Source organism: Pinus tabuliformis, chromosome 3_1 (genome assembly GCF_031772625.1).
Source record: "Pinus tabuliformis cultivar Carrire ecotype Pingquan chromosome 3_1, CPIR1, whole genome shotgun sequence".
Lineage (NCBI taxonomy): Eukaryota > Viridiplantae > Streptophyta > Pinopsida > Pinales > Pinaceae > Pinus > Pinus tabuliformis.
This window is the reverse complement of record NC_142301.1, coordinates 993,142,689-993,156,992: the sequence shown is the minus strand read 5'-3', so window position 1 is coordinate 993,156,992 and position 14,304 is coordinate 993,142,689.

Genomic DNA, 14,304 nt, shown 5'->3' with positions numbered 1-14,304 from the left:
AGCCCGTGGAGCACGGACTGAGGTCTCACCCGAAGCAGTATGCAGGGATGCTAGAACCAAGTTTCCACACCCTTGAGATATCTGAGGGGTCGGTTTAGTCCAACTGTGAATACCTTTGCGCACTATGCTGACTTACGAGGTCTTCGTGATCTGTTATAATCACCTTCGTGCAGCCATCACTAGGGACTGAGGTGATTTCGCACTACCCTAGCAGCAATATGCGCTACTTCCACAAGTTATACTGTGGATCTTACTTATCTTCTTATAACAGTTAGTTATCTTTACGTAAACAAATACTTTATCTTATATTCAGTTTATCAACACATTCATATAAGTTTTCGCATCATATAAACAATAGAAATGCAATTTATATCTAATACATTCAATGCACAAAACAAGAAAAAGATACACAGAAATGATGTAAAACTTCTCTTTATTACTTCTCCAAAGGTTACAGACTCAACTCGCCCTGCGCACTCAACTGTGGATAATTAGGCCTTTGCGCACTCAACTGCACAACCTTCTAATACTTTACGACCCAAAGACTTGACTCTACACTTAAATAAGACTCAATTCTCCATCTATTACTTCCACTTCTCTTCCTTATTTACAACTTAGAGCCTCGTTCTATTTATACAATCCCATGGTCTGTGGACCATGGGTAGAATTCTCTAAAGCTGACATTGCATTACAAAAATGAGGGCGAACAACCCTATGACTCATTTACAATCTTAACATTCCATGCCCACAAAATGCGGAGTCTTTACATTGGATTTGGTCAACATTTGGGCTTTAAGCCTAAAAACTTGCCTTGGGGGATCCCACGCCCAACGGGTGGCGAACTTTGGATCATATTTCTATAGTTGCAACCATCCATGGGTCTCATGGCCACAAGAGTTAACAGAAGTGGTCAATGTTGCAACCAGGGGATGATTGAGGCAATCTCCAACATGATTGGTGATGCTCTTCTTGTGTTGAATGTTCAAATAGAATTGTTGCAGATATATGGACCACTTCTGAGGGTGATAGTTCTACAACTTCCCTTATGTCTCTATAAATTGAAGAGGTCAGTGATATGTGTGGATGATTGTCTCCTTGCCTAAAATGTAATGTTTCCATTGCCAGCAAGACTAAAAAATGGAATACATCTCTTTCTCGTAGGTGGGTTATTTCTGAATTGTATCATAAAGTGTCTCACTTTCATAAGCCACCAAATGCACTTGCTAGGTGAGACTTACACTAATAGCATAGTCAAAGATGTCTGTCTCAATTTCAAATGGTTGTTGTAGGTCTGAAACTGTGAGTTTTGTTTCTAAGAAAAGGTGGTGCTTCAGCTAGATAAACACCTTTTATAAAGAATCAAACCAAGAAAAATTTTCTTTCACTTTGCCCTTGGTAACATGACTCAAAGAAAAAGTTATATGAGAGATTCCCAATAAGAATCCTTGATAAAAATTTAGAAGGCCCAAATGGTTGTGAAGCTCTGTTAGAGTTGTCGGGGTTGGCCAATCCTAAATGACATGGATCTTATCTGGATCCACATGCACACCTTGTTCATCAATGATGTAACCCGAATATTGGACCTGGCTCATGCAAAAGGTGCATTTATCTAATTTCGCACATATTTTCTATTGTCAATGGGTTTGAAGGACTTACTGAATGTGTTGCATGTTCTCCTCCAAACTCTTTTTGAAGACGAGGATGTTTTCTAGATATACAACCATAAACGAGTTGGTGAAGGGATACAGGATGTCATCCATTAGCCTCATAAAAATTGTAGGGGAATTTTTTAACCTGAAAGGCATGACCAACCACTCAAAAATTCCCCCCTTGGATTTGAGGATGGTCTTCCATACAACTATGGGTTCCATTGGAACCTGGTGATAGCCAGACTTAAAATCAATCTTGTTGAATTATTCAGCACCATTGAGCTGGTTAAGAAGGTCATCAATTTGTGGGATTGGATATCTATTCTTGATAGTGCTTTTTTTAGTGTCTGATTATAAATGCAGAGTCTCTCAGTCTCAACCTTCTTTTGTACAAGTACCATCAAGCTCCCACAAGGTGAGGAATTTGGTTAGATGTTCCCTTTTGCAGCAGCTCCTGGATTTACCACTTGATTTCTTCATTTTCCATAATAGAGTAGTGATATATTGACCTATTGGATAGAGGTTCTTTAGGAGTCAGAGTGATTTAGTGCTTGACCTGATAGTGTAAAGGTACCCCTATTGGTGAGAGAATATGTCCCTATATTCTTCCATAACCTTATCCACATATGTTTGCTATGTACAGGAATCCCTCTTGAGGGCCATCGATGTGGCCACAATCTTCCCCTACTTTGAGAGTGAATAAAAAAGAAAAAAAAATTCTCGGTCTGGGAGATGATCTTACATCATTGCTTAGCAGAAATCAAACATATGGTGGTATTTGGGGATACCTTCAGTATCTTGTATATCTTAGTTCCCTTGGGAATAGTAAAAGTGTGGGGCATGGACTCATACACAACATGACGCTTCCATAAATAAGGTTAGCCTAATAACACATCACATACTTCAAGAGGAGAAACATCACATAGTACCTCATCCATGAAGGGCTTGATGTTATAGGGAAGGCGACACTACTAGCTAATGCAAAGATCTTGTCCTTGGTGGAGCCACCTAATCATATATGGTTGTGGGTGTGGTGTGGTCGACAGACCCAACTACTTAAAAACCTTTGATGTGATGATATTATTTTGGCTCCCACTATCAACAATGAATTTCATCGGAGAACCCTTCACCCACATCTATTAATGGAAAAGGCAGCCCCCCTCCCCTGGATCTTCGGGCTCAATCTTATACAACTTGGTGGTGGCAAGGGTTCTATGTCAATAATCTACTTTCCTTTGTCGTTGCCCTTCTCAGGTTATGGCTCGGAATCAAAACATGCATTAGACTCTGAATATTTCAACTTTTCCACCAATGATTCTTGGCACGACACTCATTTGCGTTGTGGGTGGGGCCCTTGTGGAACTCACACCACTTTCATGTGTCCTTATTCATCTTCATGGTGCCATTCTTTATTTGTGGCTTCAATGGGTTATCCTAGGTCAATCCACCTTGCCTCTATCCTTTGTTCTGTGGTTTGGGGTTTATCTTGCCCTGCTTTAGATTAATAAATCTAAAGTCTTACTTCTTTTGTTTAAATTTTTGTCCAATCTTGGCAGCATATCAGTATGTTGCACCAAGCAAGAAAATGTCTAGGAACTCCATTTCTTCCTGAATGTATTTGTGTAAGAAACCATGATACTTAAGCACCAAATGTTGTAGGAATTTACAGGGTAAGTTCCTCAGACAGAACACCAAAGGACACCGCTCACAAACAGATCACAGATCAATACACCAGTATTTTGACATGGTTAAAACCCTCAAAGAGGGAAACAGTCCACGGCCTGAGCCAACGCGGCCACTTCAGGCAATTTATTAATAAAAGAATGAAAATTTACATATGCTTCTCTCATAGACGGATTACCCTACAAATGACCCTCCATGCGCTTTAAATAGAAATCATGGACCAATCGGGTGTCAAGCCACGGATCAAGTGTCGGTAATACCGAGGAGAGAATGAACCGTCGGATCACTACATATCGTGACTGTCGGATTGTAAGTTACAAACTGTACAAGGTAAAGAAACACACTTTACCTAACTCTATACCTAACTCTATACTAGACCAAGTTGTACTTAACTATTTCCTATGTGTCGGAATATCCTAACATCCCCCCTTAAGAACAACTTGGGATAGGATTGAAGGATTTACAAATATGACACAATAGGAGAAGGAAGGAGGCACTAGAGCCTATTCCCCCTTAGTGACAACTTCCTGAACTCCAACCATAAATCGAAGTTTAGTGAACTTCGCTTCTGTGAGAGCCTTTGTGAAGATGTCTGCAACTTGATCATCTGTTGAACAATATTGCACTTCACGAACATGGTCGTGAATGAGCTTTTTGATGAAGTGCATGTGCAGTTCAATGTGTTTGTTGCGCTGATGTTGGACTAGATCTTTGCATAGCTGAATGGCACTTTGATTATCACACCAAAGTGTAGTAGGATGCTGCTGCTGAAAGCCAAACTCTGACAGGATCTGACGAAGCCACAAGGCTTCCTTACTAGCTTCTACGGCACCACGATACTCTGCTTCTACTGATGAAAGAGAAATGGCACCTTGTTTCTTGCAAGCCCATGTAATAGGTCCTGAACCAAGAGTGAACACATAACCGGCAGTAGACTTCCGATCATCAGGGTCACCAGCCCAATCAGAATCAGTGAAACCAACCAATAGAGGAGATGCCTCGGCACTGTAATGAATCCCAAACTGAATTGTACCTCGAACATAACGAAGTATTCTTTTAGCTTCTTTCCAATGACTTTCACGTGGGTTTTGCATAAACCGAGCAACAAGGCCAATAGCAAAGGAAAGGTCAGGACGAGTATGGGTTAGATACAAAATTTTTCCTACAAGTTGACGGTATAAGGTAGCATCAAGTTTAGGAGAAGTACAAGTGACTGAAAGTTTGACTCCAGACTGGAAGGGAGAAGGGGCTGGCTTACAGTCTTCCATGTGAAAATGGCGTAGAATATCACAGGCATACTTGGACTGAGAAAGGGAAATACCTTCCTTGGATTGCAAGACTTGAAGACCGAGAAAATAATGTAAGTGTCCTAAGTTTGTCATTTCAAATTTCTTTTTAAGGCTGGACTTTACATGGTTTATAAGGTTGGGATCACTACCGGTAAGGATAAGATCATCAACATAAAGAACAAGAATGATAAGAGACTTGCCCACTTTCTTGGTGTAGACAGTATTGTCAGAATGACACCTAGAAAAGCTAGATTCTAAAAGAAAGCTATCCATTTTGTCATACCAAGCTCGAGGAGCTTGCTTGAGACCATAAAGGGATTTCTTAAGCCGACATACAAGGCTAGAGTCTATTTTTATGAAGCCAATGGGTTGTTCCATGTAGATTTCTTCATGCAAGTCCCCATGCAAGAAGGCAGATTTAACATCCATCTGATGGACTTCCCATTTGAACGAGGCAGCAAGGGAAAGAACAAGGCAGATAGAGTTCATTTTGGCAACAGGGGAGAACGTTTTAGTGTAGTCAATTCCTTCAACCTGTGAAAAACCTTTGGCAACAAGACGAGCTTTATGTTTATCAACTTTCCCATCTGGTCCATACTTGGTTCTGTAAACCCATTTGCATCTAACAAGTTTTCGTCCCTTTGGTAGAGGAACAAGATACCATGTATCATTTGCCAATAATGAATGACATTCTTCATTCATAGCTACTTCCCAATCTGGATGGCCTGAAGCTTCTACAAAGGTGTCAGGATCATAATTTACTGGAGCTTGAGCCAGTAAAGAAGAGGCTCTGTCAAACTGAGAACGTGTGTGTCGCTGATCTGTAGGATCATCGGCAATATCACCTGCTGCATCTCGAGTAGCACGAATCCATTTTGGAAGCTGAGGAGATGAAGGAGGATCCTGAGATGGTGGGGGAGGATTGTCATCCTCGCTTTCATTATCTGAAGAAGAAATGTTTTCAAAAGTAGAAGAGATAGGGAGAGGTAGCACATCCGCCGGACTAGGCTCGCAGGCCGATATATTTTCATCAAATTTTACATCTCTTCTAGTGATAACACTTTTGGACTTAAATGGAATAAGTCTATAGCCTTTGACATCTTCAGAATATCCAACAAAAGTACATTTTTCACTCTTAGGTTCTAAAGCTTTATGCTTTTCATCTGGAATATGGGCCCACGCTTCACTTCCAAAAACACGAAAGTGACTTACATCTGGTTTGATTGAGCTCCATGCTTCTTCTGGATTGATATTCTTTAAAGCCTTAGTAGGAGTGCAATTTATTATGTAATTTTCACAGTTAATTGCTTCTGCCCAAAAACTAAGACCAAGTCCTTTAGATTGTAGCATACAATTAGCCATTTCCTTTAAGGTACGATTCTTCCTTTCAGCTACACCATTTTGTTGTGGAGTATATGGAACAATATGTTGCATTTGAATTCCATTCTCACTGCAAAAGTTGATGAATGTGTTTTTAACATATTCTCCGCCATTATCAGATCTTAGCTTAAGAATTTGATGTCCAGATTGTTTTTCAACAAAGGCCTTGAAGGCCAAAAATGTGTTAAATACTTCACTCTTGAGTTTTAAGAAGTATACCCAAGTGCGTCTGGAGAAATCATCAATGAAAGTTAAGAAATACTTGCAGCCAGAGAATGAAACAACTAGAAGTGGACCACATAAATCACTATGCACAAGCTGTAAAGGGGCTGAGGCATGCCAAGAGGCACGTTTTTCAAAACTGTCCCGATGATGTTTTCTGAGTACACATCCGGAACAAACACCACCTATGCAAGATACCATAGGAAGACCTGTCACCATATTTTCTTTACATAGATGCTGAAGGGAGCGATAGTTTAAGTGACCAAATCTCTCATGCCAAAGTTTGCTCACTTCATCATTATGAGCAACAAATACTGAGGGAAGATTTGATGACCCAGAGTTGTGAAACTTATACAACCTTGTAGAATCATCATCAATGCTAGTAGCTAAAATCTGTTTAGGATCTCTTAGGTCCTTGATTACAACATCATGAGGTGAAAATTCAACGATTTTACCTTCACCTGAATGAGTTATCTGATATACAGATAGAAGGTTGCAGGATAAGTTTGGAACATATAATACATCATTAAATTAACCATTGTCTAGATGAACAGTTCCACTCCCTACAACATTAAGATATCTATCATCACCAACATATATATTTTTGGTGTTACAATCATTTAAAGAAGAAAACATGGCTTTGTTTTTGGCCATGTGATAAGAAGCTCCAGAATCAATGAGCCACTCATGAGAATGAGAAGAAGAAGATACATTTAATGCATAACCAGACCGAGATGATTGACAACCACATGCAGAAAGTGCCATTCCTGAAGCTGAAGTTGAAGTTGAAGAATGCTCCAAATGGATGTTATGTTTCTTCATTGATGCTTCCAGGGCTTCCATCTTCTTAAAGCATTTGGATTCTAAGTGGCCATCTCGATTACAAAAGTTGCAATGTTTATCAGTCTTCTTCCATTTGTTTTTATTTGTCTTATCATTTTGTTGAAAAGATTTTTCATTTTGAGGTTGAGATTGCTTAGGACCCTTGTTTGGTTTAGGACCATTCTTTTTAGGATATGACTTCTTAGGATTCTTTGAATTTGGTTGTTGTTGGGCGGCTAACGCTTTCTTGGAAAAGTTTCCAAGATTAAGAAGACCAAGGTGTAAGAGTTTTTCTTGTTCTCTTATTAAAGAATCACAAAAAGAGTCAAAGGAAGGGGACTTGTAGTTTGTTCCTTGAGAAATGAAGGCTTCTCTTGTAGAATGGAAGGTGGAAACAAACACAAAGTAGGCTGGTCCCAACTTAGTAAGAATGGAATAAATAAGGTTACTATCTCCTTTCCTAACCTTAACACCTTCCAAGAGATATCTAAGGGTCTTGAACTTGGACAGGAAATCTTCAATGCAAGAAAAATTATTAGGGTCCAATGTAAGCAACTCATTTTCAAGTTGATGGGCTCTAAGTTCATTTTTAATCCCAAAAACTTTATTGATTTGTTTCATTGCTTCATCAGGAGTATCAAGTTCTGTAATATGGAATCTAAGATCTGGAGAAATAAACATCCCTATCAATCCACGTGCTTGATCTTGCCTATTTTCCCATTTAGCAGCCTTATCTTCATCCTTCGATTTCTTTTCTTGGCCTGAGGCTATTCTGTAGAGACCTTTACTTCTAAGTAAATCCTCAATGTAGGACAACCATTGGAAGTAGTTGGTGCTGTCAAGGGTAACTTGGTATTGACTTTCCATTTCAACGGAAACTAAAGCTAAATATGCTGAAACTAAGTGTTCCAATGGATAGATCTTGAAAAATTAGGCTGTTTCAAAAAAAACGGTTCTGAAAACGGCTTCCGGATGAAGAAGTTATGGCTTTTTGAAAAAAAATTGATGAAGTCGCCGACGAAGTGCGGGAATGTGCGGAAATGAAAAATCCGCCCCCAAAAAATGGAGATTTGAACCCAAGACCTCTACTCTCTTAAAATAGCTTTGAACCAATTGAGCTATACAAAAAATTTGAGAGAGAGAGAGAGGGGGGGGCGGGGTTGATGCTTTGGGTTGCGTGCTTGCTTTGAGAAAGCTCTTTTTCCCTACAAAACAAAAAACACAAAACCCAACATGGACATGCAAAGAAAATGAACCTTACGGCTCGAAGTTAGCTTTAGCCGAAAAACTAAATATTTTCAAAAATGAACCTTGCGGCTCAAAGTTAGCTTTAGCCGAAAACTAAATATTTTCCTCAATGTTTCTGATTTTCCGAGATCACTCTAAGGCGTAGGGAAAAGAGCATACGCATGAGAAAAATCCTTCCTTTCTATTTCTGATTTGCCCAGATCGCACAGAGTCGCAGGGCAAAGAGAATACACAGAAATGAAAGGTATAGATCCGGTAATAAAAAAGCTAAATAAACCGAAACCGAAATAAACAGAGAGAAAATAACAGTAAACTGCAAATAAACATTGTATACCTCCAGATCTTAAAAATGATGCAGCTAGGGCTACCGGAAACCTTTTCGCGTGAAACGAAAGGGGTTCCTCACTGGAACAAATGCTCCCAACACAACAGAGCAGTCCTCTCGGCCCGAAAGCAGTCAAAAACAGTAGATCTAGGAAACGGCAGTCGGATGCAGTTCTACCGGCTTCAGATTTGGATCACCAACGGACGCGGCCCTCAAATAGCTCTGATACCATGTAGGAATTTACAGGGTAAGTTCCTCAGACAGAAAACCAAAGGACACCGCTCACAAACAGATCATGGATCAATACACCAGTATTTTGACGTGGTTAAAACCCTCAAAGAGGGAAACAGACCACAGCCTGAGCCAACGCGGCCACTTCAAGCAATTTATTAATAAAAGAATGAAAATTTACATATGCTTCTCTCATAGATGGATTACCCTACAAATGACCCTCCATGCGCTTTAAATAGAAATCATGGACCAATCGGGTGTCAAGCCACGGATCAAGTGTCGGTAATACCGAGGAGAGAATGAACCGTCGGATCACTACATATCGTGACCGTCGGATTGTAAGTTACAAACTGTACAAGGTAAAGAAACACACTTTACCTAACTCTATACCTAACTCTATACTAGACCAAGTTGTACTTAACTATTTCCTATGTGTCGGAATATCCTAACAAATGTCACTCACTATCTTTGATACGCAATTTTTTGCATAGAGTATGAAAATTATTTTTGATCTCATGCACATCTTGGTCCCTTTGCTGTTGTAGTGTGGTACATAGTATTTACTTGTCTTCATATATCCCAACAGGGTAATATTTTTCCTTGCCATCATCTCGAAAATAGTTCCAAGAAGGTGCAGCTGTAAACAGAGAGGGTTCCTTAGCCCTTTCCTCATAAATTTTCCTACGAGTCCTTGACATGGGGGGTGGCCTTAAGCAGTGAAAAAGTAATATTTTCCGTACACGAGAAACAATGGACTGAAAAATAACCTTCTAGTAGACTTAACCATTTATGTACAACATTTGCATCTATCTTAATTTTGAATATAGTGATATCAAAGTTAACTTATACCTTGAAGGAGGCGGTGCCTCTGAAGTGACTGTTGGATGAAGATGTGTCACTTGTTGGCATTCTCCAAAGGGCCTAGGAAAAGTTTTCTATCATCTCGTTCTTTTGCCATTCAAGGGCTTCTTCGAGAAATAGTTTGATCAGATCTCCTGCTCCCTCATATTTATTTTCTTCCACCATTTGAGGCCATTGGTGTCAGCGGGGATGGTCTTGCAAGAGCTCAACTTGTTCAAGTCCTAACTCCTTATACCTCGGCTTCGTTAGGGACATGCACAAAAAAATAGAGAAAGTGAAAACTTCTCTAATACCACTAATCTAGATTTATTTAGGAACAAAATGAAATATCTACTTAAATAGAAACACAGAGATACAACAAAAACTAAATTGCAATTCATTAATAACAAATACTCAAGTTGTTTACATGCAAAATGGAAATAAACTAGCTCAATAGATGTGAGGACTACATGCTTTCTAAATTGTGTTACAATGAGGCTCGAAAGACTTTTTATTGTTGAGAAACAATGGGAAACACAAAAAATCCAAAAGCCTAACCTTAGGAAGTGAAGCGCCAAAATTTTGTAGGCCCTATTGGGATTAGTTGGAACACCAACTTCCTGGTGTAGTAATTCGTCCATATGATCCTTGTTTGGTGTGCACGATACTTCGTTGGAAATATCTATTTGAGGAAAAAAAATATTTTATGCAAGACTTTCCCATGAGCTATGGACTTCACATGTTTTTCAAAAAAAAATGGTTAGGGCCTCAAAATAGCCCCAGAAGTTTAGGACCCAAAAAACTGCCAAAAATAGTAAATTGTGCTACGATTAAGAAAATTGAAAGAAACAATATCGGGGCTCTAGGTGGAATAGGTGGGTGGTCACCAATATCCATGTGAGTCAATGTTTGACCATATATGATCATGGTTGAGTTTGTTTGACCAAGATTCCCTTGATTAACCATGGTTAATCAAATTGACCATGATTAGGTATCATAGCCATAGTTCATTATTATTATTATTATTATATAAATTAGATGATTAACAATGTTGATTCATTATACATAATAATATTATAGTACTACACCAAGGGCACTTTTAAGACATTTTTTTAAGACAAAAGAAATCTTTTTTCTTCAAAAATCACTTTTTTATTTTCGTTATTTTACAGTAAAATTTAATATCAATTGAATTATCTTAAATATAAAATTTAAGACAAAAAAAAGTTTGAGACAAAAATATTTTAAGACAAAACATTATATTTAAGACAAAAACATTTTAAGGCAAAATTATTTTAAGACAAAACTTTATATTTAAGACAAAAATAGTTTGAGACAAAAATATTTTAAGACAAAACTTTATATTTAAGACAAAAACAGTTTAAGACAAAAACAGTTAGAGACAAAACTATTTTAAGAAAAAACTTTATATAAAGGCAAAAACAGTTTAAGACAAGATTATTTTAAGACAAAAATTTATATTTAAGATAACAACAGTTTGAGACAAAAATATTTTAAGACAAAACTTTATATTTGAGGCAATGGCCACTTAAGACGAAGCCCATTTAACACAATTAACAATTAAGACAAAAACATATCAATTTAAGAAAATATTATCTAACTACAAAATTGACTCTAACAGTGTGCCCTAAGTCCGCCAACTTGTAGGCTACTACTATCTCGCACCTATACCAAGATTGTTATTTCACTTTCCATTCAGGTTATCTTATATAAAGACAATGATTTGTTGGGCTCTTCATTTTGTGGGGGTCACCAACTCTCAAGAAAGCAACCTTTCCTTGCAAGATTTCCTGGCTATCAATTCCTATTTTGTCCCTTCGATCTCTATTGATGTGATTAGAGACTACCTGTCTTTCGTTGCATTCAGAACTACTACATGGAAGGGAATTTTAAGAAAAAAGAAATATTTTTTTTTTTTTAATTTTCAATATGAGGCGCTAGTAAAAAAGGTAAAGGTAAATGATTAGGGGTCTGTCTTTACGTTATTCATGGCTTCTTCAGGAAGCAAAGTGACAGAGGCTGACAACAACTAATGGGATTTAGGGTGATGGAGGCCGACAACAAAGGTGTGCTTCATGAGAGGAATGACTGAGGCACTTTCCATGAACGTGGATAGGCAGTAACATAGTTGGAGTATTTTTCGGGGTCTCCATCAATTGTGTTTTAATATGTGTTTTTTGACTATTTTATTTATTTTGAACGCTACTTCTATCCATTGGTTGTTGTTATCAGCACATTGTTGTGTTGGAACCCCTGACTGTCATTGGCAACATGGATTAGATTCACATGAAGGATTGTTGAAAGCTGCAGCAAGAAATTCTCAATTTGATATTGCCTTGATTAAAATGAGAAAATTTGAATTTGCACATTAGCAGACAACTTGGATGTAATTAAATTGTATGACATGGCTTCTGTCACCCAGTTTACTCAGTAAATTCGAGTTGGAGAAGTTAGCGCTTAGTTAAACACGTGTTATTGCTATTTTGTAGAAATAAAAGTCAATTATCTCAAGTTGTTTTCACTTAAACTAGTTGTAATTATTGGAGGAACTAGTGGAAGGTCAGTTGTGCAGTGGGACTTTAGTCAAACTCGGTGATCATCTAGTTAACTCATCAATCAACCCAAAATAGCTAGTGCATGCAAATAATTCAAGTTCCCCAGTTGTGGTGGAGATTCCAAGTTAGTGTAACATCAGTGGTAGACTAGTACTAAGTGTACAAGCGTTGCATGCAGTCAAATGATCACCTTAGGAATTGCGCACATTTTGGAAAAAATTCTAAATAATAGGGGCCAAATTTCTCAAGGAATTGTGGAAGGAAATAGGGCCTCAAGCAAAGGTGGAAATTGACTAAGTTTGGGCCAAAGCTTATCAGTGAGCAGAGAGATAGGTTATTTGCTTGCAAGTTGTTCTTAATTTAGCAAGGCAATTGTAATAAATCTATATTCATCATATTAATGCAAGAAGGCATTGGGGTTTTTAGCACATTCCTTTCCCCAGGAAAAATATTGTGTGCATGTGTTTTATTTCTTATTGCATGTCTAAATTTTGTGTTCTAAATTATGAATTAACTTACGCAGAGTAGTAGAGAAGGTGTGTGTCTTGTGATTTTGAAAAAACTTCATGAGAAGTTGCAAATATACACCATAATTTCTACATGGTATCATAGAAGGATTCACATTAGAGCATGAATTTCGAATTTGTTCCTCAGGAGGTTTGAATTTATAGTTCAGTGTAGTAGGATCTCTTAAGAGCTAAGAATATGAACTTCAACGGGTCGAGGCTAGAGTATGCCTTCGAAGGTAGATCTAATTTCATTGCATGGAAGGATCACATGGAGGAGGTATTCTATGACAATGGATTGCTAGAATACATCAAGGGAAATGTTGTAAAACTAACAGAATCTGATTCCCAAAACCTTGCTCAATGGAAGAAAGATGTAACCAAGGTGTGGAGAATAATATTGGAGGGACTACGGGACCACATTGTCACCAACATCCATGGGAAAGAAAATCCTTATGCAATGTAGTAGGCACTAACAGATATGTTCTAGAATAGTAGTGACTACAGGAAACTGGTGCTCAAGGATAAACTTTAAAATATCAAGATGTAGAAGAATGAATTTATCTCGCAATATCTTAGGAGGTTCACACAAGTTCATGATGAGATTGCAAGAGTTGGTGTTACTCTTTCAAAGGATGACTTGGTAAGCATAGCCCTTTTGGGCCTTCCCAAGAGTTGGAATAACTATAAAGATTCAGTGAACGGGAGGGAGAAACTACCAAATTTGGAAGGCTTATGGTCTCATTTGGTATAGGAGGAAATAAGGAGGAATACTATAGATGTAACCTCATCTAAGGGAAAGGATGAAGAAAAATTTGCATTGGATGGAAGGGGAGAGAAGGGAAAAGGGAAGAAATCTCAAACCAAACCAGAATCTAGCCAAGGGGGAAAGATGAAATATTTGTCAAAACTTAAATGCTTCCATTGTCATGAATATGGGCATTACGCCAAGAAGTGTCCACAGAAAAAGGAAAGCAAAAAGACCTTAGGAGGAGCAGCAGGTGAAGCCTTGGCTTCACAGTTCAAGCTTGAATTTTTCCCTTATCGCATGGATATCCAACACAATGATGGGGAGTATGCGGTACTTGGACTCAAGTGCATCGTTCCACACGAAAAGTTGTAGAGATTTTTTCAGTGACCAGGAGGAGAAAGATCTCCAGATGCACATCAAGCTAGGGGAGGAGGGAAGAAACAACATGACTGGTATTGGTACAGTCACTTTTTAGAGGGAGTCGAGCTCCCCTCTCAGGCTCAAGGATGTCATGTTTGTTCTAAGCCTAAAGAAAAATATCATCTTTGTTGTAGCTTTGAAAGACTATGGTTATTATGTGATCTTCAATGAAGGAATAGCATTCCTGAGACACATAGCCATGGGACAGGTGAAGAAGATCAGGGTTTGTGTAAAGAACTTGTATAGGCTAGATGTGGAAGATTGTGCTGTGTTAAGCACTAAGGCATAGAAAGTGTAGGGACACGATGTTGGTGAACTTTAGAATAGAATAATTGACCATTTTCATCATGGAACCTTAAATA